At 37.3% G+C, this 26756-nt stretch overlaps 1 protein-coding gene across 2 annotated transcripts in view; it reads left to right on the top strand.

The window, feature by feature from the left end:
* The window catches only part of XKR4 (XK related 4), a 227766-nt gene that overhangs the window by 186639 nt on the left and 14371 nt on the right, over positions 1-26756 (top strand). The gene's annotated exons all lie outside the window — the stretch shown is intronic.

The following is a 26756-nucleotide window of genomic DNA, read 5'->3' as shown; positions in this document are numbered from 1 at the left end:
GCAATAATGGTATGTGTCTAAGGTATCAATTGGTTTTACTTAAGACTTGAATCAATAACACGTTGTGCAACCTGTTAAGAAATGCATTGCATCTGTGTCTAACTTATTACAGTGTTATCTAGCAAATCTACATTTTCTTAAGCTCACGTTTAAGTGTATTGAATTTTTTTTCACTAAAGAGGTCCCCAGTTTAATCTTTCAAGTTTTGGCTACTATAACTATCCTTACATGGTAGCATTAAAAGACTTCAGGTATTACTTCAGTGATAAATATTACATAAAATTTTCTCACTATACTATGTACAGCTTGCACTTATGAAACTATATCCATCATAAAAATGTAAGCAGGATAAGAAAACAATCAGAAAACTCTTAGGTGAATTCTTTCTAATTCTACTCACCAAGAAAATGAGTTTTCAGACTCTAGGGCCTCTCATTGAATACACCCTACAACTGATATGCCTACCATCTCAGTAAAATAAGCTATTTGTTTAAGTATATTTTTTTCCAGATTCTGATGACAATCTGATAGCCAGGACCTAAATCAAACAGAGTTTTGTGCTTTGAGCTCTCTAAACTTAACTGTTTAATTAAGCAAATGTATCAGAGATCATCCATATTGTATAAATGCTATATTGCTTCTTTTAAATACTTATTTAGTTGCCAAAGAACACTTGGGGGTTTGTGAATAAAAGAAACACTAGAATTAGAAATTCAACAGCTGTTCACAAGAAGTTCTAAAGTTACCACATGTATTGTATTTTTTTTTAATCTCTTTTTGAATCTTAGAATCACCAAGGTTGGGAAAGACCTCCAGGATCATCCAGTCTAACAGTATACCTATCACCAATATTGCTAACTAAACCATGTTCCATATATGTCACATCTACATTTCTTGAACATCTCCAGGGACAGTGACTCCACCACCCCCAGGGGCAGCCCGTTGCAGTGTCTGACTGCTCTGTCAGAGAAGAAATTTTTCCTAATATCCAACCTGGACCTCCCCTGGCACATTTAACTCTTTATCTAAGGAGTCATTTGGCTAATAACATTTGCAAAGACTACAAGACTGTATTAATCCAGAAGAGAGAAAGATAATATAAACTGACACTTCAGTACTTTTCTTCATTAATGTTGCTTTGACATTTTTAGGTAGGATGAATATCAGCTCAATTTTCTATGTAGTACTCTTTATGAGTAATGTTTACAATAAAAATACACTCAGGAAATTCCAAGTTCACTGCTCATGAAGCAGCCTTGCAAGGCTTATCTGTTTATCAAAGTCATATTCTTGGCAAATGATAACAATGATGAATGGGAAGTTTTTCTTTATGACTTCTGTAGTAGACAGTTTGATGTTATCTTGAGTATTCTTACTATTTGTTATGCTCTTTTATGCTTCTTCATAGACTTGCAGATGAATAGTCAAACGAAATATCACATGCATTGGTATTTTGCTACATCAGGAATGGCTTGTTTTGCAGCTCAAAGACAAAATCTTAGAAGACTGCTCCTAGTGATCACTAGCTGTTTTTTCCTTATTTAAATCATAGAATCATAGAACTGCTCAGGTTGGAAAAGACCTTAAAGATCGTAGAGTCCAACCACAACCTAACCATACTACCCTAACTAAAAACCCTCCTCTAAATCATGTCCCTGAGACCAGATCCAAATGGTTTTTAAATACATCCAGGGATGGTGACTTAACTACCTCCCTGGGGAGCCTATTCCAGTGCTTAACAACCCTTTCTGTAAAGAAGTGTTTTCTGATATCCAACCTAAACTTACCCTGGTGCAACTTCAGACCATTTCCCCTCATCCTTTCACCTGTCACCACAGAATCATAGAATCATAGAATCACAAGGTTGGAAACAACCTATAAGATTTTCTAGTCCAACCATCTCCTCATCACCATTGCCACCATTGGCACTAAACCATATCACGCAGCACATCATCCAGATGCCTCTTGAACACTGCCAGGGATGGCGACTCCACCACCTCCCTGGGCAGCCATTCCAGTGCCTGACCACTCTCTGAGAGAAATAATTCTTCCTTATGTCTAATCTAAACCTCCTCTGATACAATTTGCGGCCATTACCCCTTGTCCTGCTCGTTGCCTGAGAGAAGAGGCCAAATCCCTCTTCACTACAACCTCCCTTCAGGAGGTTGTAGAGTGCAATGAGGTCTCCCCTGAGACCTCTTCTCCAGACTGAACAATCCCAGCTCCCTCAACCGCTCCTCATAAGACTTGTGCACCAGTGAAAAGAGACCAGCTCCGCTTTCACTGTAAGCACCTTTCAGATATTGGAAGAGAGCAATAAGGTCTGCCTTCACCCTCCTTTTCCGAAGACTAAACAGCCCCAGTCCCTTCAGTCACTCCTCATAGGGCATATTCTCCAAGCCCTGCACAAGCCTTGCTGCCCTTAATTCAGACCTGCTCCAGCACCTCAATGTCCTTTCTGTACTCAGGTCTATATTGTTCTGAAAATAGCACTGGAAAGAAACCATTCAGTGATTCAACTTTTGAGAATCCTAATGTTCCAGAACCTCTTTGAACTGTCAAACTGTGAAGGACACATACTCATGGTAGATGGAGAGTGTAGTGTTTCTCATGAACGGGAACAGATCAAGCTCTTCATCTTTGCTTAAAAACTCTTGACACTTTGTGGTGAAAGTCTTTTCTCTAAATTTATCTTCCTACATTTTTAGTGGAGTATTTTTTAAATGAGTTGCCAAGGTAATTCTGGTTTTTGGTTTTCATCAGTTTCTCTGATTAGAATCTGAATGTTGTTGAAAAATTTCATGACATATTCACCCCTTCCTGGCAGCAGAGGGACCAAGTTACCAACTCTTATTCTTCTCAATCTGTGAGAAACTGTCAACTATTATTATGAAAAGATTAATTGTAGATCCTTACAGAGGAGGTGATATGGTTCTTACATTATTCTGTTTTTGTTCTGTTGCAGGACCTAATGAGTAGCTGTGTGTAATTGCTTTCCTGTCATAAGGTCTGTTTAGTATAGATTACAAGTAGATGTGATCTACTCCCAGCTCTGTGATGTTTTGTAGGAGGAATGTATGAATCAATCTTGATGAAATGGTGATAAACAGGGAAGAGCTTGCAGAGATGGCATGGGATCATTTTGATATTAACAAACAAGGGTGACATGATTTGTATCACAGATGAATATACTGGTCTCCTTCTGCTCTGATTACCTGTAACCAAATTCAATTTCCCTTGCTTTTAGGTGGCCTCAAAGGGACAACCTCTTGCTGTCATTGCAGAGTTCAATCTCACCCTCTTGCACACCACATAACAGGCATGAATATCAAAATAATTCAAGAAATAAGACTTCACCATGTTCTTCTGTTTAAGTAACATGCCAGAATAACAGCAGTTATCACTTCTAATTTGCATAGTTTGGTGTCTAGATGTACAAGCAATCTATTTCTTACTGTTGCAATTGGTATTGCCAAAGCACTACAGCTCCACTGAATGAGTACATGTAGTTGGCCAAAAGCACTTCATGATTAATTACTGAGCTCTAGACTATTTCTCCTGCTTGATCCATTGAGGCCTGTATTGGTCAACTTCCAAACTCTCTGGTAAAGCTCTTCTTTAATATAAGGTATTTCTAGAGAGAGCTAGATGTAACGCATGGGGTTTTATTTAGTTACTCGTTTTTCAGAGCATTTGTTGTTGAGATGGGATTAGATTGATTGTGAAATTAAATGACATTAAAATGCCCAAAGCATAAGGCAGCAAATTGTTTGTGCTATGAATCTAAATAATTAATAATTCTTCATAATAAAGCAATACATCCTACATATGTGTTTGGTATAAATAAGCTCTATCAGCTGACTGAAAGATATCTTTATGACCCACGAATCAGAGCTGGACAAGCCATCTATCATTGGAAAATAAGGAATGTGAACAGAAATAACCTTATCCAGGATACCTCCATCAAAAATATATTGAAATGTGTCAGGACTTGTCTGATAAATAATCTAAACCTACCTTCATATGAAGGGCCTGTTGCCCTACTCAGTCCCCATAAAGAGAAAGAAAACTTCTGCTACATCATGTACCATGTCATTCAGTCAGTGAAAGTAGATCAGAAATATGCTGCTTCCTCAGCTAAATATTTTTTATAAGAATAAAGTTAATGTGTTGAACAAGTAACTACTATGACTGAAGGAAATATATTCTGTTCAAGTAGCAAACTGTTCAGACTCCATATAAAGGAAATTAGTTACATAAATTCTTCCAGGCTGAGTTTTTGTGGGGTTTTGTTTATTTGCTTTGTTGTGTTTTTGAGTTACAGACAAAGCTTATTGAGATAAAGATTTTTTTCAGTGCTCATTACTATGTACTGAACATATATATTCTCCATACATGTATTTTCAATAGGTAATGCACAGTAGAGTGTGCAACCATGCACACTTGTCTTTTTGCAGGATGTCAGTTATGATGAAGTTCTTCAAAACAATGGAAGAAAGGCACTAGCTGGCAATCACTGCCAAGAAATCAGTGGCAATTTCAGTCCCTATGACATATATATAAATAGCCACTCTGCAATCAATTTCTAATATAGCCCATAAAAATACGTACATGAAACTGAAAAAGTAATTGCTTGGGGCATAATGTTAAAGTGCACGTTGTCAGTGTAATCCAAAGTTGTTTGGAACTGCTGGTTCAGAATGCATAACTGTAAAAGCTCTTGGGCCTACACTTAAAAATTGCCAGAAATGACTCTAGAATAATTGTCTAAGTAAGCAGCTGAACAAAGTCGAGTTGAAAATCAGTTTTCAATTTTCTTGTTAGAGGCTGATGTTTTGTTCTCCGAATCTCAGTTCTGTTACTTATAAAGTTTCCAATTCCTGTAATTATGTGAACTTTAACAGCTCCAGATCAAGAAAGTAGTGTGTGCCAGTGTTTGACTGAAGTCTAAATAATGATGCTGAGCACTGTGAATTATCTGAATTATCTCCTTTGTGTCAGTATTTTGTCAGGAGTTTAGTGACAGCTATTGAACTTGAGATCAATGTTAAGGATTTTACCACTGACTTCAGCATATTATAAAAATTATTATATTATAAACATAAAGCCATTTTTGTGTGGTCACATCCTTAAAAAGTTCATTGGACGGCTGCATTATTTCCTCACTCATCTTTCTGACAGAGATAGCCTACTACACAGGAGGAAAGTCCATGCATTGGTCTTGGTCCATTCTCCACAGAGAAGAAACAACATTACAGTGCCAGATGTGGCTCTGCAGTCTTTTTTTCTCCTAGTGGAGGCTCCTTTTTTGTTCTGTGGAGGGCAAAAACAGATATTTTATTATACTGAAGACATTTTAATCACATTTTCAGCCTTTTCTGAAAACCGGAATTGGAAATCGTATCAAATAGGAACTTGTGAATGCAAAGAGCAGTGACCAGAGGTTTGAAGTTTCTTTCAGTACGACTGATGGCTAAGAAGGGAAGTTACGAGGTGGCAGGTTCATAACAAATAAACAGATGCAGCTTTTCCTAGAGAGTATATTTAAGGTGCAGAGCTCCTTGCTGGAGGACGTTCTCGGTGATAAATGTTACACAAGTCCAAAGGGACGTTAGATGCAGTCATGGAAGAGAAGTCTTGAAGGTTGCTAAAGCATTTATCCACACTTTGGAAAAGAGGGAAGCACAGCTGTCGTGCTTGTGTACTTTTCTATAGGTGACTGATCTGGGCTAGTGCCAGAGTGATGAGGTTTCACGAACCTTTGCCTGAGTCAGTGTTGTAGCTACGGTGTTTCTAACCTTTCTTCATTTGTATTTATGTGCAAGAGCAGTTTTTCTTTTGATTTACTTTTGATAAAAAACAAGTCATCACTACTTCTTTGCAAGTAATCAGGTATTTTTAAGACTGACAAACAGAAAAATTATCATAAGATCTTGTCTGTTAAATCAGTTACTAAAATATTATACATTTTCTAATACTTCTGTTAACTAAATAAGCAAAAATCCAGTGGTACAGAACTTTAATTCTTATCACCTCTCAACATTAAGGCCTGTGTTTCCATCATAACACTCCATCCAGGAGTGTTTCCACTCCTCCCTAGAGACTGGAGTGGACTCTCACAGAAATTCCAGTCTTCTGGAACTTTTCCTAATCTTAACAACCTTGTCAGGACCATTATCTCTGAAGATGTCCCCTCCACATTGCCATGGAGTTAGCCACACTCATGTATAGTCAACTGAGCCAGCTGACCAGCAGAGAGGCTTGTGGGGACACAAACACTGGGAAACGATGCTGCAGAACTCACAGCCTCAGTCGTAGCTTGCAACTTAGGAGCATAGACCATAGTCGGTGATTTAAAAAGAAGAAACTAAAGATTTACTAGCTCCACTGGGAAGCCTGCATCTGTCTACATGCAAGTAGCTGTTCCCTTTGTTTTGGCTTGCATAAGGCAGAATGTTTTTGTATTAATTTCTCTTTTCTTAGCCATGAATGGCAATATTTTCTGTCAAGGCTTCTTTTTGACAAGACTTTTCATTTTTAGACTGTTTAAAAAACATTCCTCAATGAAAAAAGTATGTTATTTAAAATGTGAGTGAATGGCATTTTTTTTCCATTAGTCTTCAGTGATCAGATACTATTACCATCACATCCAAATAACAAGTAAGCTGAAAAATCTGGTTCTGCAGAGAGCTAACATACCATAGACAGGACATTTGCCTCTTTGAATTGCAGTATTGTAACCACACAACACATTTCTGTGAAAAAGAATATTGCATATCCACAAGTATAATAAATGCCAGCAAGGAGACATCTGGTATCCATACAATGACCCTGAGTTATGCTGCTACTGTGGAAAAATGACAACGCTACCTACCATAAATAAGAACATGTAAACACTGCCCTATAGGTTTTCCTCTCATCCACTGAAGATTAACAAAGCTGTGTATTTTTGCTTTGGACTACACATGACTGGTAGTACCAGTTAGAATGTATGGGCAGCTTGTTTTGTTTCATTCATTTTTTATTTATCTTCATGTCTTCACAGAACACGTTTTCTGTTTTCTGAAATAAGAGCACTGCATACACTTGAAGATTTTTTGATGGGTTTGAGGAGAAAAGTATGATGCTTTCTGCAATATATTCTTGATCCTACAATTATGAGTCCTGCCTAGTAGGAGAAAATAGTACAGGAAGGAAAATGGATTCATTTTGTAGCTTTTCCCAAAAGTCATTGTTTTGGTTTAGACAACCATAGTTTTGTTGAAATTAAGTCCAACTGCCTGTATATCACTACTCTTTCAGTTTTACCTAGTTATCTTATGCTGAGCAGAAAGACTTGAATCAGATTGCATTTCATTTCTAAAAACATGTAACCTGGGCTTCACGTAGAGAATGGGTTGAACTGATGGTTCATCAGTGCATTCAGTATCATAGAAATTGCTTAAAGAAGCTGCATTTCTTAAAGAAGTCTACCTGTGCCTCAGTATTTAATTTAGAAAATGAGAGCAGAGACATAATAATACTTACAGGGATGTTCGAGGCTCAACCATAAATACAGAAGAGATTTTCTCTGAGAGGGTTGTTTGACAGTGTGGGTTTTATTATCTGGAAGAAGAGTACAATACAATCTGGATTTACTGACATTCAGTTCATATTTGCTCAGGATATTCTCTCAGGACAGATGACTGTGAAACATGTTTAGTTTAAGTCTGCACTAAATTAGACCTTGAAAATCTTTTGGAGAATTTTTGTCCGCTTGTTTGGGGTGACTGCGCTACACATCTTACATATTTAACCAAGACTGTATTTTAAATTTAGTTATGATAGATGTATTTACACACTATCAAACATAAATAATTGATGGCTTAGAATAAATATTCATGATCTGAGCCGTAAAATTAACTCAGGATAAGTCCGTTGTGAGCCTTTTCCAGGTCTCAACATCCATCTCATTGACCTTCCTACAATACCCAGTAGATTTTCCATCCTAGAATTCTAAGTTGTAATGTTCATCCAAGCAAACAGCTGTCTCCTTTCCAAGCATACCCACAGCTCTTCCTCACTGGCACTGCCTGATTGTCCGCAGCCAGTTGGCATCCACGGAGCATCAGTGCACATCACAGCAGAGGAGGGTTAACCTTTCAAAACTGTTTACCTCCCTCCATATGTGATCAGTTTTTGCAGCACTGCAGTATTGTGGAACAACCTCTAAGTATAGCCTTCAGATGTGTTTTTAGGAACCCTGGTTTATAAATAAATACAGTTGACAGTGTGCTGATCAGAGGGCTATACTTACCATAAAGAAGTAGTGTCATGTAAGATTTGACAGTTAACCTTGAAAATTCCTGAAGTATGCTTTACATCTTCTGTATTTTTTTTCAGAGTAAAAACCAAAATTAAAAAAAAAAAAAAAAAAAAAGAATGAGAAGAAGACATTTATGCATAGTGTTACTGTGGGTTGCAGAACATAATCACAAACAGTAAGTGAAAAAATGGTAATTTAATCTCTGTCCAAGTGGTAGGATTGCATAATGTTTTCTGGATTTGTCATTTGATGTTTCAACTGGCTGCAAATGAGTGAAGCAGTTTATATATTGCTTCTTCTCTTCTCTATACTCAGTTAATCCAGACGAAAAGCCGGCTGTGCCTACTTGTATATTTCAATGTCTACATCTGTTCCAGTAATATACCTGTTTGTATGAGAAATTATGCTTGATTTGGGCAAAATGACTGTGGAAGGATATGCTGGAATGACACTCACCACTGTACTTGAATACACAGCAAATGAGCCCCTCTTTGCATTGGTCTGGATTTCCTGGTAGATAATACTTGCCTGTGGGTAATTAGAGTGTAGTGCTTTTGCATTTGACAGCAAGTAGAGAAAAGTCTTTTGTGACTGTGCTCAGGTATTTGTTGGAAAGAACTCTTACCTCCATTCACACTCACTTTGCAAGACTTAGTGAAATCCATAGGCTTTTGCAAGGAATTGGTAATTTGTCAAAGGACTAGAAATTCAGTGGACTCGGAATAAGAATGAGGTTTCTCTCCTGGAAGGTTGTCCCAATGATGCTTTTACCTTACCTTAAAATTTTCACTTATTTCTACTTTTTTAAAAAAAATCTGCACAAATGAAATGCAAGTTCATGTACGCCTAATTGACTGAAAGCAGAAAAGGATATATCTTAGCTAGACAGAGTCTTTTCATCTTCTCCATGGAAGCTGCAAAGCAAGTCCAAACATTTAAAAGTCAGCAGAAGAAAACTGTCATTGAAAAAGTGTAATTTTTCCCAGGGCAGTGCATATGCCCTCAAGGTGACTTATTTAGTTCTTCCCAGTTCAAAAACTGTAGTCAGTCTTCTTTCCAGGAAATGTTTGTGACAGTGAATCTGGTTGTCCCTGTGCAAGCCACAGACAAATCTGCATCTAAAGAAGTGCCCATTGCTAATACATTTTGTGATGAGGTATAAAGCAAGGGCAGAAATTAATGTTACGTTAGGAAATTCTTGGTAGATAATTAGCCTTAGATAATTATATTTTAAGACTACTGTGAGCTTAATGTTAAAACCAATGGGAACAATCTAAATCATAGGTAAATTAGGAAAATAAAATATGTCAGAATTAAAATTCTAGAAAATTATCTAACCGTGATAGTGGCAACCATGATCCAACCTCTAATCAGACTAAGTAACGTAAGGTAGCCTTTTCCACTTATGTACCAAGTAGGTTTTACGGGTGCTTCACGTTTGCAGTGCAGATCTCCTCCACAAAGTATAAAGACTTGGATAATTAAAAAAAAGAAGAGCTGTTAATTTGGAACATCCTGAGCCTGTGGTAATCCTTACCCACATTGCAGGGAAGAAGAGCTACTGGTAATGGTTGATGTGATACTCAGGAGTTCAAAAAAGCTTCCAAACTGGAACTGGCACCAAGGACTCAACATAAGGGTTTATTCTAAGATGTAGTAGGGGTCTTACAGCAAACTTAATGTCAGTGCTATTTTAGATGTAGAGATCTTGGTGCTCAGGATTTAATCTACAATACTTTAATATCCAATTTCCTCTGGCACCAAGTGGTTAAGTAACTAAGTACCACTATAAAGACGTGAATTAAAGTTACTTTTGAAACTGGAATCAGGACTTTTCATAAATTTCAACTGAAATCTTTCTTCTGATTGATTCTGTTCGACTGAAGTCAAATCCTACTGTGCTATGTGTTCACTGTGCACCCTGTTGTGTACCACTGGTCACCATTCAGCAAACAAAAGTAAACATTTTTACTAAGGTGAAGTACTGGCAAGTACAACTAGTGCAAGAAAGAAACTTGCATTAAGAAGCGGCTCTTTATGTTCCTTTACAATACGTTTTCCCCCTTTGTAAATATGTGTACTGAAAGCAGTTCTGGAGAGCCTGTTTTTTCCTGATACAGAAGATCATAGGTGTTTCCTAGCTGCATAAAAGCTATTAAACCTTTGCTCACTATTCATCACTCCCTCCTCACCCACTCCTCTCTCACACATTTATGTGAGGTGGCTTTCTGGGGCTTTGATGCTTTGTAACCAAGGGAAGAGTCTTGGATTTCTTGGCAGGCTGACCCGCTTCCCATACATAGGCAATCACTCCCACCACAGAGCCGCCCTTAATTTGCAGCTAGGGACCTCAGAGAGCTTTCAAGTGTGTACCAATCCCCTGATGCTGCAGTAAGCAGAGAGCTGTTTCTCCCAGCACAGAAAACGTGGCCAGAGGAAAAGCAACACGGCTCTGCTCCTCCTGAGCTCATCAGCTGAATCAATATTCCTTTAAAACTGGTAGCAGCAAAGGCAAATAACAACCACCTTGAAACTGCTTTAATTTATACCAGGTTAAGGTATTGGCAAACTCTCTCCAGAAGCCTTGTGGGCCAAGTACCTGTGACAAATATGTTTAATTATTAAAGCATTTGCCTTCAAAGGTGCAAAGGGTGCTTTAATTAACTTCATCTTGGGAAACCAAAAATATGAAAACCAACTGTATTAACAATTTAAATAATTAATCAGCATTTTAGCCAGGATATGCAGTGTTTGCCTTTTGAGATATAAAGGCGCCTGTGCTGTGCAGAGGATACCTGCTGAGTGCAGCCCACCTGGATTGGCATCCTGTTCCTCCTCAGTTCTGTTATCATACATGCCTCATAAATTCATTTATTATACAAATTGGCTACTTTCATTTCTTTTTCTGGATGACGTTTGCAGTTTTAAATTGCAGTGAGGGGTGTTAGCTTATTAGTCAGTTTTCTATAGCTGTCACTCAAAGTGACTGCACAGCTTGATTCCCTGCTGGCTAAAAAAATTCAACAGAGAAGCTGCCAGTCAAACTTACCAAACAGTCCAACAAAAGAGAAACTGTAAGCCCAGAATATTTTTCAGTTTCTGTGATTATACACAGTGCAGAGTAAGAATTGTATGATAGTCTGACATTCATTACATGCACCTAAGTGCTCACATTTTAGACTTCTATTTTGAGGACATGATTACCATACAGCAATAATTCTGTTCAGGTTGGTGATACCTAGTGTACATTAGCTTTGATACAGTTAGGGAAATTTATTACTATTCTACTTACAAATATGCTTATAAAATTGCAGCCTGATTTCCATTCTAAAAATGCAAAAGAAGTTTTTAAGGATGAATAGTTAATCGCTGCCCACCTTCATGTTGAATATTTCAGAAAATACGGATTTAAGCCAATATCCTCATTTAGTCAGTACTGCTATTAAACTGATATTTACACAGCATGGCAATATGTATACCCCATGGCAACAAGCACACATGTACCACATGTGACTGTGGTAGAATATGCCATTGACCGGAAATAATAAATTCAAGTCACACTAGGTATGTCAGAGAAGACATTTTCAAAGGATCCATAAGGATTTAGCAAACCATATTCCATAAATAAGCCATAGAATTTATGCTCATATATACTTTGATCCAGAATTTTGTTTAGATCCAAAAAAACCTACTGAAATTTCACACCAAACTACAAGGAATTTAGTAAAACCAAACTGAAAGGAATTTGTTCATCTAACAGTTACTGCTGTGAAGTAACATGAAAACCACCAAGAGGTCTGTTTGCAGAAATGTGAAGTCTTGACCAAATCTATCACCACTTTAATAATCTCATGAAAGGCATCTAAGTTTGGAAAAGCTGTATTGTACTCACCCAAAAGTTCCTCTCTACCCAAACGTGAGCCTATGTTTGGGGTAGGCCTTCTCAACATCTTCAGAAGTAGTGGCTGAACTCTGCCTCAGGTGAGAGGCAGCGAGGTGCTAAGTAACAAACTTTCTAATACAGATCACGTAAAGCTGATAATCTGACAAAATGGTTTTATTTATGTAGCTCTTGAGAATAGCTGGTTGAGGTCTTTTTGAGTTGTAATTGTTCTACCCAGGGGAATTAGGCTTCTAAGAATGAGATCCCTGTTATTGCCCAGTATGGCTGAAGGCTAATTTGAAAACATTTTCTCCTTTTTGCTTTGACTTATTTTTTATGACCACTTTCTTTTGATAGATTGAATGGAACTCAGCTGGCAACAGCTTCCTAAAAAACAAGCTGCTTATCTATTTGGTAGCCTAATTGCTCAGGAAACAGGCTTCTGAAGATCCAAATCTATGCTGATAAACTAACTTTTGCGGTGCAAGCACAGATTGTTCTGCTGGTTCGTGAACAATAGTGTTCAACTCTCCTGATAAGCATCATACCAATGAAGACAGCTCATTTGTTGTCTGAAATTTTGGGCAAGGAATTTGCTGCAAAATGGTAGTGAGGTGCCCCTGAAGCATGACCCTTGTGGTTAGGGTAGTAGATTCTGCTTAAGAACTCCTGGGTTCCCCCTCCTCAAATGGCTTTGTACATTGATATTTTAGACAGATCATTCCATTTTTTCTTTCCTTTGTTCATCCAGCAGGGAAATGGATGTCATACTGACATGCCTCATGAGCTATTTTGAGAACAATGAAATGACTATAAAGAATACTAAAATATTTTGACAAAAAGTGTTATACCTGCATTATTGAAATGTCCCATTCACAGGAATACTCACATTCTGAGAGATAATATGTTGCTCATTTGGAAGAGCTTACAGGAATACAATGGAGCTATGTGGGGAAGTTTCGTCACCTTTTCAGCATCGATAGGGATTATACTTGGAACAGGAATAATGCATTTTACTATCTGGATGTAGGCACACACAAACATTGCTGACACGTCCTATAGGCCTTTGAGAGAAGTAGCTTATGAACTGTTATAATTTCACTGACAATAAGGTGTATTGAGATCATGCGTATACCTATCTATTTTAATGCTAGGTTATTATTAATTCGTGGATCCAGGTACAGTGTGAATACTGTAAATTATTATTATTTTTCCAGACAAAAATAAATCTGACAGCAAATAAGTGTTACTTGACTATTGCATTCAGGTTTTTATCACCTCATCGTGAAAAAGAGAGATACTAAAAAGGAATAGAGGCACAGGGCAGAGGTTATTCTGATGGCAAAATTCAGCAAGTAGGAACATTAGTCAGAAGAGAAGAACATTACTTGAAATGCACTAGATAACTAGAAATGCTTAGGAAAAAAGTAAGAAGCAGTGAATACCCATAGTCGTTTTTTAGTTACTCACACAAGCAATCTTTTTTCTTCAGTAGAACACTTCCTGTTAAAATATGAAGCAGTTAATAAAACTAACACTTCCTTTAAAATTAACAAGAATATTAATTTCCTATGGAGTTGTAGGAGAATCTTTTGATTTTTTTTTCTTACCTCAAAGAAGAGGTCGTTTAACAGGATTTTGAGAGAACTGGTTATGATAAAGGTAAGCCAATGAGCTGATTGAAAAGATTGCCTGATGAAAATCAAAAAGGTGTCAGTGTTTAGATCCGGGCTGGAAACCAGAGCAGTGGGTTGCTGGGAGAGCCTGCTGATGAGAGAAATGTGAATGAGGTGATCTATGTCTAGGATTTATGGTGGACTATGACACATTGCTGATCCCAAAATGACCATCAAGAGGTTGCATCTGAAAGCATGAGCCTGAGCACCTTGTCCTAAGACAGCCATGATGACACCAAATGTTTGGCTCACAAAGGGAAGAGATGAGCCTGTATGTCTTGAGCATGTCTGCTGAAAATAAATCTAAGGAGACAGAAAAACTGAAAAAGTAAGAAATATGAGGAATGTTGGGAAAAGGGTCAGTGAAAAGTCTGGTAGGTAAGGTGACAAGAAAGGGAGGTGTCTCAAGCAACATTTGGGAGGTAGGTGATATTGAAGAATTTTAGGGACAGAAAGACATGAAGGAAAATCTGCATCAACCAAATGGGGTTATATTGTGGGAAAAGGAGGAGACGTTGGGTACCTTAGAAAGCAAAAATTGTCTTGCACTACAGCACTTTGATAGACATTACGTTTTAGATACAGAATAAAGAACCAAATCTAAGCTTGTGTTCACAAGGTGCCCTTATTCTAAACATAATTGTCTCTCTGTCTCCTGCCTGCCAAATCAAGTTAAAATTGAAAATAAATCACAATAATTTAGATAGACTAGTTTATTGCAAAAGTGCTGCATTTAGTCTTATTTAGGCTATTATCACTGTCCATAACATGTTGTTCCAAAATAACCAGCAATAGAAACAGGAGAATATACTAGTAAATAATCAGACCATGAAGTGCTTAGTTTTCAAATTAAGTAGCAATATCTTAAAATATTGTTTATTTCGGTATTTTTATAGATAGTCTGTAAGCTGAATGCATACTATGTTTCCATATTACCTTTCAAATCTTGAAAAGTTATGTTTGACTGTCATGGCGTTGGTTCTGGCTCTGGTTGGCAGCACGTTTGTGGGCATGTCTCAGAAGGCTTTCTGTGAACCTTGCTTCCTAAGGAATAGCTAGATTTTTAATTGGCTGAGGGTCTCTGAGTTCCAGTTAGTTACAGGGCCCTCTTTGTTCTCTGTTTCCAGCCCGAGCTATACTGTCTCCAGCTTCTCTGTTTCAGTTATACATAGAAGCATTCATTGTTAACAAAAGCAGGTGAATTCCAGAAGAGCAGTGTGCCTATTAATGTAATTCTGTAGATTCTTCAAACAGCAAAAATAATGAAGGCACATTTCCTACTGATTTCTGACTGTCCCTGCTGTAGTAATAAACACATGATATCTTCATAATCTTCTTGCACTGTATCTCTTACATCACCCTGTGCTTAACCACTGCCCTCAAATTATCTCCATTTTTCCCTCATTGCTCCCAGACTGCCACACTATGCATTTCATTCTCTGCCTCGTTCCCAGTTCTCCATCATAATTCTGAGTTTGGCTGGGTAAGAGACAGTGTCTGCTGATGTTAGTTCAAAGATATATCCATGTGGATTTGATGCTGCCAGGCATGCATTCGCTTTCTAATTAGTCCTCTTCTCTGGGAGTAAAACTGCCTGAAGACACCAAAATATTCAAAATTCAGGCATAAAAATGAGTAGTCTGCTCTCCTCTCCTGAAATGGAAGCATTTCTTTGAACCCCTCTCTAGTTCTTGTTTTTCAAAGTCCTTAACAGAACTTAGTATGAGACATCTATTCCTATGTTAAATTTTGTTAAAATCAGTTTATCATTTTAAAAAATTACCTTAGAGCACACTGATGTCCAAATGTCTAAAGAAAATAGTCTGGAAATGGTAGAAGAAAAAGCGCAAAGAGATAAAAATAATTATATGTTTTTAGGCTGGCATCAATACAATTTAACATAATATAAATGTTAATTGGATACTCGGGTAAAAAAGATTTGGAGGCTCAGTAGTAGAATTCTGCAAGCAATCATTTTTTGAAGCTTAGGTCTTGTTCCCCAGACCTCTTTCCTTTCACTGACAAAGTTATAGGTTAGAATGATGACAGCAACTATAATGAATCATTTATTTATTTATTAAGTTCATGTTCATTGGACTTCAGATCATGAGATCTTGTTTTGAAGTAGCGATGAATGGGGTTCACATTAAGTTAATTAAGAGCTGTATCTACAATGAATATGAAAATTAGGGAAAAATGAGTGAGGAAATGCTCAGCAGCATTTATCACACATTTGTCCTTGTCCTTGTTGTGTCTGAGAGCATTAGGAACTTTATGAATGATGAAATGTGATATTAGCTATCCGGGTTTCCAGTGGCTGGCTAAGTTTGCCCAGTCTTTGCCCACATGATACGTACAGAGATATGAGAGTAGCGAAGGGGGTAGGAGAGATTACAATCACAAGTTGATCTGAATAATTGGGTCAAAATTGTCACATCCAGCTAATAAGTTTTGATACTGAAAAAGTGTACTGCAGAATCAGGAACACAGAGTATACCTACAGAATGGGAGAGTCTCTCTTAAAGAACAGTGGTTCGGAAGATTGCTTAGTAATAGCAGAAAGAATAGCTCCATTATGAGATCTCATTTTCAAGTTGTGGCTTTGACCACTGGTCAAAGTGGTCATACCACTATGCAAACCACCAATAAGGCCACTATTAAAAGCCTGTGCTTTGTTCTGTGGCTCAGACCTCCGGGAGAACAGAGCCACTGAAGAAACTTCAAAAAATGGGAACAAAGTGATCCCAGAGGCCATTAATATCCCAGTCAGTCATTGGAATATTAAGAGATTGTGGGACTGATCAACTGCAAATGCTAGAAAAGGGTCAAATTAGTATCTATGGGTACTTCTACAAGAAAAAAACAGTTTGAGGGTGCGAACCATTCCTCTAAATATACTGCAAATATAAAATGTACATATAATACATAACATTTACCGATGTATATCATGGGGGCATATTCAGATATATCAGAAATAGGTTAAAATATATCTGGAATCCTTTCCTACTGATAACTGATTTATACACATGATATCTAAAGTAATCCAAAACTGGGCATGAGCTAGAACAAGAATTAATCTCCATACTCCTCAGAATACACAGAAAATCCTTCAGATCAGTTTGACTTTGCTTCCTTTTGCATTACCTGCACAGTATGTGAATATATAGATTTTCTTTCGGGAGAAAGGTGAAAAGGTTAATGTTTGGTTTTTTGCTAACAGGAAAGAAAAACAGTCTGTTTAATGAATTACCGTGAAAAAAATATTTGAAGCCTGTCAAAGTGAAAGAAACATAATGAAGAGTGAGAATTGTAATATCTCAGTTTGATCCAGGGAAACTTAAATAATGCTGTGTACCAAATAAAGATAGCAGTTCCAGTTTTCCCTTTGCTAAGAAGGATTGCACAAATGCTAAATTGATTTCCTTCTCAGAGTGAATGATAATTGCCTTCTGTCCCAAAGCACCACAGCAGACATTATCCTTATCACCCCTTCAGAACGGAAAAGCTTAGAGAAGCTTAAAATGGCACCAAAAAAATGTTTTTTATATATATATACATATATATATATATATAATACAAATTGTATTATATAACATACTAACTTCAGACTACTTTTAATGTTCAGGTGGCAGAAATATCAGTTGCTTAATGAGGAAGAAATGTATTCCCCTGTAGAAAGCCAATACAAGCCTATGAACCACTGGAAACCAATCTAAACTTATGGCTTCAGGAGATTTGAGGGGATTAATGGCCCCATGCTGTACTTCTGCATGGAATCGGTGTTTCATTATCAGTGATCTGGTCCCAGGCTATTGACTTGTGATAAGACTTCGTGCAAGGTATTTCAGATATTTTCCACAGCAAGACGTGTCTTGTTTTCTAGTCTTCTCTGTGTTAGATGGAGGCTGCTGCTAGTGCAATATCTGAACAAAAAAAATTCTCCTACATTTGATATATTGATTTATCCCTTCCTTTCCTGAAGTTTTAATAGATTTTTTTTTAGGGCCAGTGTGATACTACTATGTGTATTTTATGATATTCAGTATCTCTTGAAAGAAAAAAAAAAAAGACACTTTGAAGAGAAATAAAATTTGTATCAGCCAGATGATACTCATGTCTGTGCTACCAGTCTGTGCCAGTACGGTCATAACAGCTTTTGTAGAATCTTTCCTAAAATAAATAAATAAATAAGTAAATAGATAAATAATTTTTTTAAAAGGAAAAAAATAAAGACATTGTGTTATTTCAAAGGTATTGACAGTTTCTAAATGAGAAAGAAATGTATGCCCTGGAAACCTTTGCTCATAAAATTCTGAAGGTCGATGAAATGTCATGCTTAGGTTGTAGACCTCTACAGAACATCACCAAAATCAACGGCTGAAAACCAAAGGTAGATAAAGAAAGGATGGAGAAAAATTGCATTTTTAAAGGGAAGGTAAGCGTCTCTTGGAATAATGTTTTTCTTTCTTATTTGAAACTTTTGATTTACCGCATAACTGTTTGAAGCAAGCCTCTACGGTTTGTGTTGTACACTATGCAACATTACTGAAGTGTCAAATTTTGTGCTCATTTCATTCATGAAAATCAGAAGACAATGTGACTACATTAAATCAATAGAAAAAAAAAAAAAGTCAACATGTACTAGTGACCGAGTCACCATTCCTGGATGTGTTTAAAAGCTGTTTGGATGTGGTGCTCAGGGACATGATTTAGCAGAGGGTTGTTAGAGTTAGGGTAGTATGGTTAGGTTGAGGTTGGACTCTGTATAATCAATGGATACCAAGATGTTACAATCACAAAATAAACGAGAGAAAAAATGGAAGGCTTACCCTTATGCTGGGCACACCACAAAACACCAGAAGGAGGGATCTCCAGATGAGAACCTTCCCCACTGGTAGCCAGCTCTTAAATAGGTCTAGGAGGGGTGCATCCTAGCTCCACCCCTTCCAGCAGCACAGAAGAATTGCCTTCACCTGTGCTCCTCTGGCTGACTCATGGCTCGCCTCAGGTGATCAATCAGAGGTTCAGGCCGTGACTCAGCAGTTCCCATACAGACTCAATGATTTTTAATGTCTTTTCCTGACTGATTCCATGATTCTTCTACATTCTATTCCAAAATTTATACTTTTACTGTAGTAAATTTCCAATCCTCGTGGTTACTGGGTACATTCTGATACCGGGTCATCTAAATAAATCTGAGGAAATCACGTGGTAGCTTTGATAGTTTTGGACATCCATTCTGTGAGCACCAATGCCCTGTGGTGCAGGGCACACTTCAGAGGAAGAATTATTGACAGAAGACTGAGATGTGTTTATGTGTATTTCTGTGCAAGGAAAAGGGGGTTAGGTACTGTCTGGTCCTTCCAGTGTTGTTTTTTTCATGCAAAAGTATATTGCATTGAGTTGATTGGATGTGGTGCATTGACCCAGGACTGCATCTAGATGCCTACACAGCTGCTTGCTTTCTCCCTCTCCTCAGCAGGGTGAGGGAAGAAAATTAGGCTGCGGTTACTTCAGAAAAGCCTCCTGCAGAATGTGTCCTCCATGGGCTGATACTCCTTCAAAAAGTACTCACCCACTACACTGTGGAATACTCCAGAGACTGCAGTGTAGAGATCTGCTCTAGCATGGTCCTTCATGGGCTACAGGTCAACCTCTGCTCTGGTACCTTGGAGCACCTCTTCCTTCTTTCCTGACCTTGATTTTCAGACTGCTTGTTCTACCCTTTTTTCTTCCCCCTCATCTGCCTATCTGACACTGCTAGACCTGGCTGTGTCTGGCATAGGGCCACCTCTTATACCTTCAAGTAGAGTTGGACTAGACGACCTCTATGGTTCTACAATTCTCTCAGAGGCCACCTCTGCAACCTCCTCCCCCTCCTTGCTCCCATCTCCCAGTGCACTTGGAAACAGTTTTATGAAGAACTGATTAGGAAACCAATACTGTTTCTGTTATCACCTGATTTTTAATTTAACTCATTTCATTTCAGTGTTCGTGCTCTATTGTAGATAAGTAGAATGTTCTTTAAAAGATATTTTCTTTAGGAATATGAAAATATCTACACATTTTGTTATGTTTTAAGAGATTTTTTCTGTGTAGACTATATCTTTTCCTCTTTCCCCTACTATATACCAGGGAGAAGTGTTCCTGTTTCTGCCATTTACTTTCTTGAAGATGTCCAGATGTGCAGCATACTGGACCAGGCAGCGCAGAGAGGGGCCTTCTCCCATAGATGGTGCCTTGTCTTTACATAGCAATATGTTACCATGTTATGGTTTACCTTCAAGAGGTGATGACAAGGGTTCTGTTCTCCTTGGAGCTGCTGCACTCTTCAGACAATGCCTTGACTTCTGTCAGCTACTTGTAGCAGAGTAAAGATGTCAAATGCGCTTTTTGCCTAAGAAATGTACTAATCATGGAAATGAGCCTAGACTCAGTGGATATGTTTATGCTGCACACACTTCACTGGAATATAAAGATACCAAATTACCTAACAGGCAAGAATGAGTCTAGCTGTGAGAGTACAGAAGTCTAAGTTTAGCTTCCCAATGCACCACATTATTTCAAGCTGTCTTTCTGAGCCTGACAGTGTGCAGACTGCATGACATATGTGAGCATCCACTGCCTGCAAAGGGCTGGACTTGACTAGTGGCTAATAAGGACTCCTATATTTTAACTTATAAGAAGGCTTTAGTAGAATAAAAAATAACAAAAATCACTCAGTTAACTCAGCTAGTAGCAGGCCTTTGCTAGCATACTCTGGCATGGTGTCAATTATTTTTACAGACTGATGAGATGGTAGCAGAGTTTTGGGTGTTGTGCCCCAAACCCTTTCATCTTTAGCTGCGTACAAAAGAAAGAGAAACTTGCATTACTAACTGTGGTCTCTCAAAAGGCAGGAGAGATCCAGCTTGAATGGTCCTTCTCATCTCTGCATGCTAAGTTGACTGTTTTTTATTCATTCATTCATCAATAGATTTTATTCATAGTTTCTAAGATAGCTTCTGAAATACTAATAGCAACATTTGTATAAAAGACATGGTTCAGTATCGAGGAAATAACAAAGAGAAGCTGTTGTTTCTATTGACTTGAAATTACGACTCTTACTCAGTTTTTTCTTTGGGCCTGTTTAAAGCTATGGTCAGGATGGCTGCTTAGCAGAAGTGTCTTAACAGTTTATCTAGCAGTTAGATTTGCTAAGATGGACTTGAGTACAATCAGAGCCAAATCATTGAGCAGGTGTCTGGTACAAACCCTGAGTCTGCTACTGGTGTGCACAGTAAGCCAACCTTTTGTCCTCTACACTGAATCCAAACCACCAATGGAAAAAATTAGAACCCTGTTAAATGAGTAAGACTGATTGTAACTGATCTAGGCTTTCTAGGCTTTCAGGACAAAGATGACTTTCCGTGGACAGCCAAATCAAAGGAAGAGCTGGAAATTGTCTCATCAGGAAATATCTGAGCCTAGCATAGCAGCTGAAATAAATCATGGGAGAAGCTATTCTTATATATGCTTGCATGTTTTCTCTAAACTTTATAGAGCTCTCTAAGAGAGGTAATATCAGGCATAAATCCCATTTACATTTCAATGAGGAAGTGTCCCTGTCATCTTCCACACTGCATTATCCCACCCAGTATGCAGCAGGAGAAATTAAACCATATGCTGTAAGTTGATAAAACCATCCATGTTACTCATCTCCAGTTGTGAATGTAACCTGTGAAAAATATTGGAAATACGAACTACTAGGGACTCATCCTCAGAAACTTTCATTCCCCGTGTTTGTGGGTGGTAAACAGTCTGAAACAGATCTACAGGAATGGGTATTTCAGTAAGGTGCCTCTTTTATCTGGGAACAATCAGATCTACTGGCAAGCAAGAAAGAAGAAGAAATCCCTTTCTGACCTCAACAAATTTGTTTCAATTGCACAAAGGTGTTAGACTATATGTGAGGACAGTTAATATAAGACTAACTTGCTGCTGTGGGAAAGTAATAGGATTATCCTGCCAACACACTTATGGAGAATCTGTAACAACAAGAACACAGACAGATACAGTCCTGCATAAGATCACTATCCTGCATATTTCACAGAGCAGCCTGGTGTTAATATACCAAGTCATTTTATGAAGCTGGAGGGGAGCAGCAGTGATATACTGTTTCCTACAGGATTCTGGCCTGAAAGGGGGTTGAGTGTTAAGAGATTCTTGGCTGCAGTGAAGCACCTGGAAGCTCAGATGCATTTATTGTCACTTCTTCAACCAAGTAAGAAGCTCATAAAAATTGCTTTTCTTAAAATGTTTCCTAGTTCCAGGTACTAGGCAAAGTTATCGCTCCCACATGTCCTGCTCTGCTTCTTATTCCCGCTTTTAGCATGAATTTACCCCTGGAAACAGTGAGATGAGTGCAAGTTTAAAAGGGAGGATGTAGCAGAGAGAGAACAGCCTTGGCAGGAGTTGTGTTTCTGAAATCATGTCTGCCAAAGAGCATTTTCTCTTATAAATTCATTAATTTGTACGGGTTTCAGCTGACCTGAGGTATCCTGAGCTTATTGTATAGCAGTTTCATGAACCAATGTGATTAGAACAGAAAAGTAGTTTGTGGATCTGAGTATGCTTTCATGTACATTCAAATATGTATGAATCAGGGAGAAGATAAAATTGGCGTGAGAATGAGACAAAGATTTTTTCAGTTATATTCAATTCTAAAGATTATATTGCGAGAGCAGAAGAAAAGTACAAACCAGTAGAACAAATATGCTGCTTAGATATTGAATTGCTTTCCTCAAAGTTAAATAAATTATACATGTTTGGAAGAACCATAATGGAAAGACAGAGGTGCCAGCAGGATACGATTAAGTGGTGACTGTCAAGCAGAAGTGTGATATGGAAAGCCCCTATCTGTTGTACGTGATTCCATTTGGATTACTCATGAGCAAAACAAGTCAAAACAGTCAGATTTCTCACAACTGCTGTTGAGGAGAACTTTGTTAGCACTCCTCTAGCTATTTGAGTTTGCTTCCCTGAAATAATATTACATTTATAAACACGTCCATCTTCGCATACATTCTCTTTTCCTTGTTTTCTTTCATTTATTTTGGTGGCTTTTTTCATCTTTTTCTGTAATGAGCTGCAGCATGTTGTAGTTTATTATGTCTTATATTTACAGTGCCAATACATGTATGCCACATTCTCACATGAAAAGCCTCTCTCATATCTACAGAAATGACTAATTTCCAGGGAAATAAGTTAATGCTGTTCAGTCAAGGCAATTCTGCTCTGCATTTTAAAGTAGAAAGTCCATTATCTCAGGGACATCTGAAACTCACTTGTAATTACAAAGTTGTTGATCCTTTATACAGATAATGTAATTAAGTAATGCTAAACCCTTAACAAAAAGAAATAATATTGTCTTTTTCACTCAAAACAGATGCTTAGTTGTAACAGAAAGTTGACCCAGTGCAATGTGTTTCTGACTGTTCTCACCATTGAGACTATTGTCAAGGGGCTCGGCTAAGGTGGCTTGTGGTAGGTAGGAACACTCCACTCCCAATAAGTTGGAGTCTCTAAAGAGATCAAACCACATACTGCAAAACATACTGAGGATTTACCCATAGAAAGGAATAGGAACATATATTTGTGTTTCCCAAGACTCGTTTTGGAATTTGTGCTTTCCCAGACTTTAGTAGTCTGTAATGGTTCAGTACCTAGTTTTTGAAGTACATACTTCCTGGGAATGGTTAGTTAATTTCTAAGATCAAGACTAAATACAAAACTCTCAAATATATGGCTGTGAAATATGCCAGAAAGTTGCAGTAGTGCCTGAAGTCGGTGCAGAAGCTGAAGCTGGCAGGGAAACCAGTGTTTGTTCTGTTTACTGGGGCTCCACAAAGCTGTCACCTCATTTTGGAATGGCAACTAAGCATTCCTATGTCAAAGTTAAACTACCCCTTTTGCTACAATTTTTTTGTCTTCCCTTAGGACTTTAGGACATTCTGTCTTTTTTTTTTTTTTTCCAGGTGCCATTTAAAGTTTTGTTTTGGTAATAATAGAAATATATTTTAATTCCCTTTTGAAATATGGATCTATGAGCACGTCCTCAGAAATTCGTATGTTCTAATTAATCAATTACCCATTCCGTTCAATATTAATTCACTTCACTGATAACTATTCCCAGTGATTTATTTATATTGTAGCATTTAGTTAGTAGCAAACTGCCATTTATTGTCACTTACATTATTTTTAGTAATTGTTCACCAATAAAGAGAAATGGATGGTGTCCATGAAGCATTTAGCCTTATCTGAAGTCTGTATCGTTGCCGATAGCGCAAAATTAGAGACACAATGCCTTAACAGGTAGCTCTTCCTTTCCGTGCATTCCCTTGGTGCCCTTTTCCTTTCTGTAAGCTGTCATTCCTGATTTTGTTCTGTAAAAGCACAAGAATGTTTCCCTCTTAATGACTATTTAAATAACTGACTTACCTTGCTATTGTACTTGGTTCTTTCTGTCACAGAAAATGACTATGAATTAATTAGCATTAGAGCACTGGAAATTCCTATGAATTTTATCTGGAACATTCTGTGCGCATTAATGAATGATTTTACACCTCCTAATGCAAATCTGATGATATCTCTACAAACCGCTGGGGGAGTGTGTGAGGTCATTAAAGTTAGATTTGCAATGGAAATATATGGGTTTTTCTCTCATGTTATTCTTCCCTGTGCTGATAATGCTATTTTTGAGCATTTGCTCAGACTGGCTCATTTGTATTGCAAGATTCTCTTATCCTTTGTCCTATTTTCCACTTTTTCCTTTTTTATTATTATTTTTTTTTCATAAGGGAAATGAACTACGCTTTTTTCAGGAGCAGTTAAAACATTCCTGCAGGAACACGAGGAGCTACATTTTGAGCTGTTAAGTGTCATCTCCAGAGATTACGGTCACTGAAAGGCAGCCCGGCGTGAAGAGCAAATATGCATGTCAGAAATGAAAATACCAATTTATAACATGTCTCCTTCCTGTCTTACTGGCTGATCATTTATTCTGTGCATGAAGAAGTAATGTTAGTGCTCTGACACGCAGGCATCTAAGTAAGAGGTGTATAAGAAGAATGATGATGTTTTATTCAAAAATTTTCCCCAGAATCCTAAGTCTGCTCTATATTTCTGCTTCTTGTTTATTTTATCTTCCTTTTTTAAAAAGGGCTTTTTAAATTCATGGGTTCGTCAGAGCTCACAACGTAATTTGCTCCTTGCCCGTGATGTAGGAGAAACATTGGCAAAAACAATCCGTTCTGAAAGCAATGAAGCCCTGCATACTACTTAAGAGAAAAATCTTAGTGTGTTAAGCTTAAATAGAATGAGGTGTTATTTCCATAACCTACATCTTTCTGTTTTAACATAAACTTTTTTCTTTTTTTTCCTAAAAAGAAATGGTGACGTGTGCTTTGGCTTAGATTTACCACTGTGTGTTTAGAAAATATACTTAGAATTTGTATTTAAGTAATCTATTCTTGATGGTTTGGTGCTAAAGAAAGCTGCTGTATATTGTTTATGCATTCAGATCTGAAGTTTGTTGAAAAGATTAAACAGCTTTTGACAGCAGACAAAGGAAATGTTTTCTTCCTTTTAGTTTCATTTTCTTCAATTACTTGCTCAAAGTTGAGCAACTGTTTAGACATTGAATAAGCTGAAATTTTATTATCTTCTTGTGGTCTACAACTCTATTCATTACCTGCATGTAAAATTTGCTCAGCTGATCAGTTTTAAGTATGAAATGTTTGATATATTTTTCCTGTGCAGGGTTTCTGCCTTTCTGTTGAATTCCCATTTCCATCCAAACAAAGCAGCTTGATACAAGTCATAAGTAAATAAAAATTAATCATCTAGCAAAGAAAAATTATAATGTATTTCTAGCAGAATGCTCTGTAAGTGTTAAAATATTCAAATAAATATTTTAAACTATATCACTGCTTAAATGGGGAATGTAAGATATCTGTCTGGTAGTGAATGGAAGTAACAGATGAATTTAAAAGTGAGATTCAATTGCAAAGCAATTTTTTTATGTTTAGCTAACAAGAGCAGTCAAATTCATTTTAAATAAAATGAATAATACACACTCAAAATAAGTATGGAAAAGTTTTTGTGAAAATAGTTTTTACTGTTTTTACATTTTCGAGTGAATGAGAATTATTTTCACAAAAATAATCGCATGAGAAATGATTTTGTATTGCACTCTTTAATGAAAAATATTTGATATGTACTTCAGAAATGCTATCATTTAGGGCCTTCTGCATAGGAAATTCTGTGGTATATGGGATATGTATGAGGCTCCATGAAAATGTATTCATAACTGTCAATTGACTTTATCTACACTCAGAATTTTAATTCCATAGAAAATTCCAGCATTTCTAAAATTAAACCTCTAATTGCAATAAAATGAAGTTTTGATATTTTCCAACTATTATTCTGTCAAAATGTGATGGGATTATCAAAATGGGTGCCCTTTTTTTTCCCCCAGCAAGAGTAAGGCAGTTAAATTTTGATATGCCAGGAGTTTAATTTCATTTAAAAATGGGGACATATTCTCACATTTTTATTGATTTAGTAAACTGCATGTGAGAATGTAATTTGAAAGCCATCAGTAATTAGTTAGAAAGGCTTGTTTGCTTTACACTGAACTTCTTTAATGACTTATCAAAATCAGAAAAATCATACTCTTTAATACGATAACCAGAGCAGATCCTGCTAAATCACACAGATGATTTAGCAGATTTAGATGATTTAGCACCAGAGACACCTATTCCTGAATTCCTTTAGGCTGCGAATGGCTGAATTGATTTCAAACATAAAGCTGCCAAATGAGTGCTTCAGAATGTAGTTTATTAGCCACTCT

The sequence above is a fragment of the Lagopus muta genome, chromosome 3 (assembly GCF_023343835.1).
Source record: "Lagopus muta isolate bLagMut1 chromosome 3, bLagMut1 primary, whole genome shotgun sequence".
Taxonomy (NCBI): domain Eukaryota; kingdom Metazoa; phylum Chordata; class Aves; order Galliformes; family Phasianidae; genus Lagopus; species Lagopus muta.
Note: the sequence above shows the minus strand (reverse complement) of the source record. Positions and strands in the feature narration are given on the sequence as shown.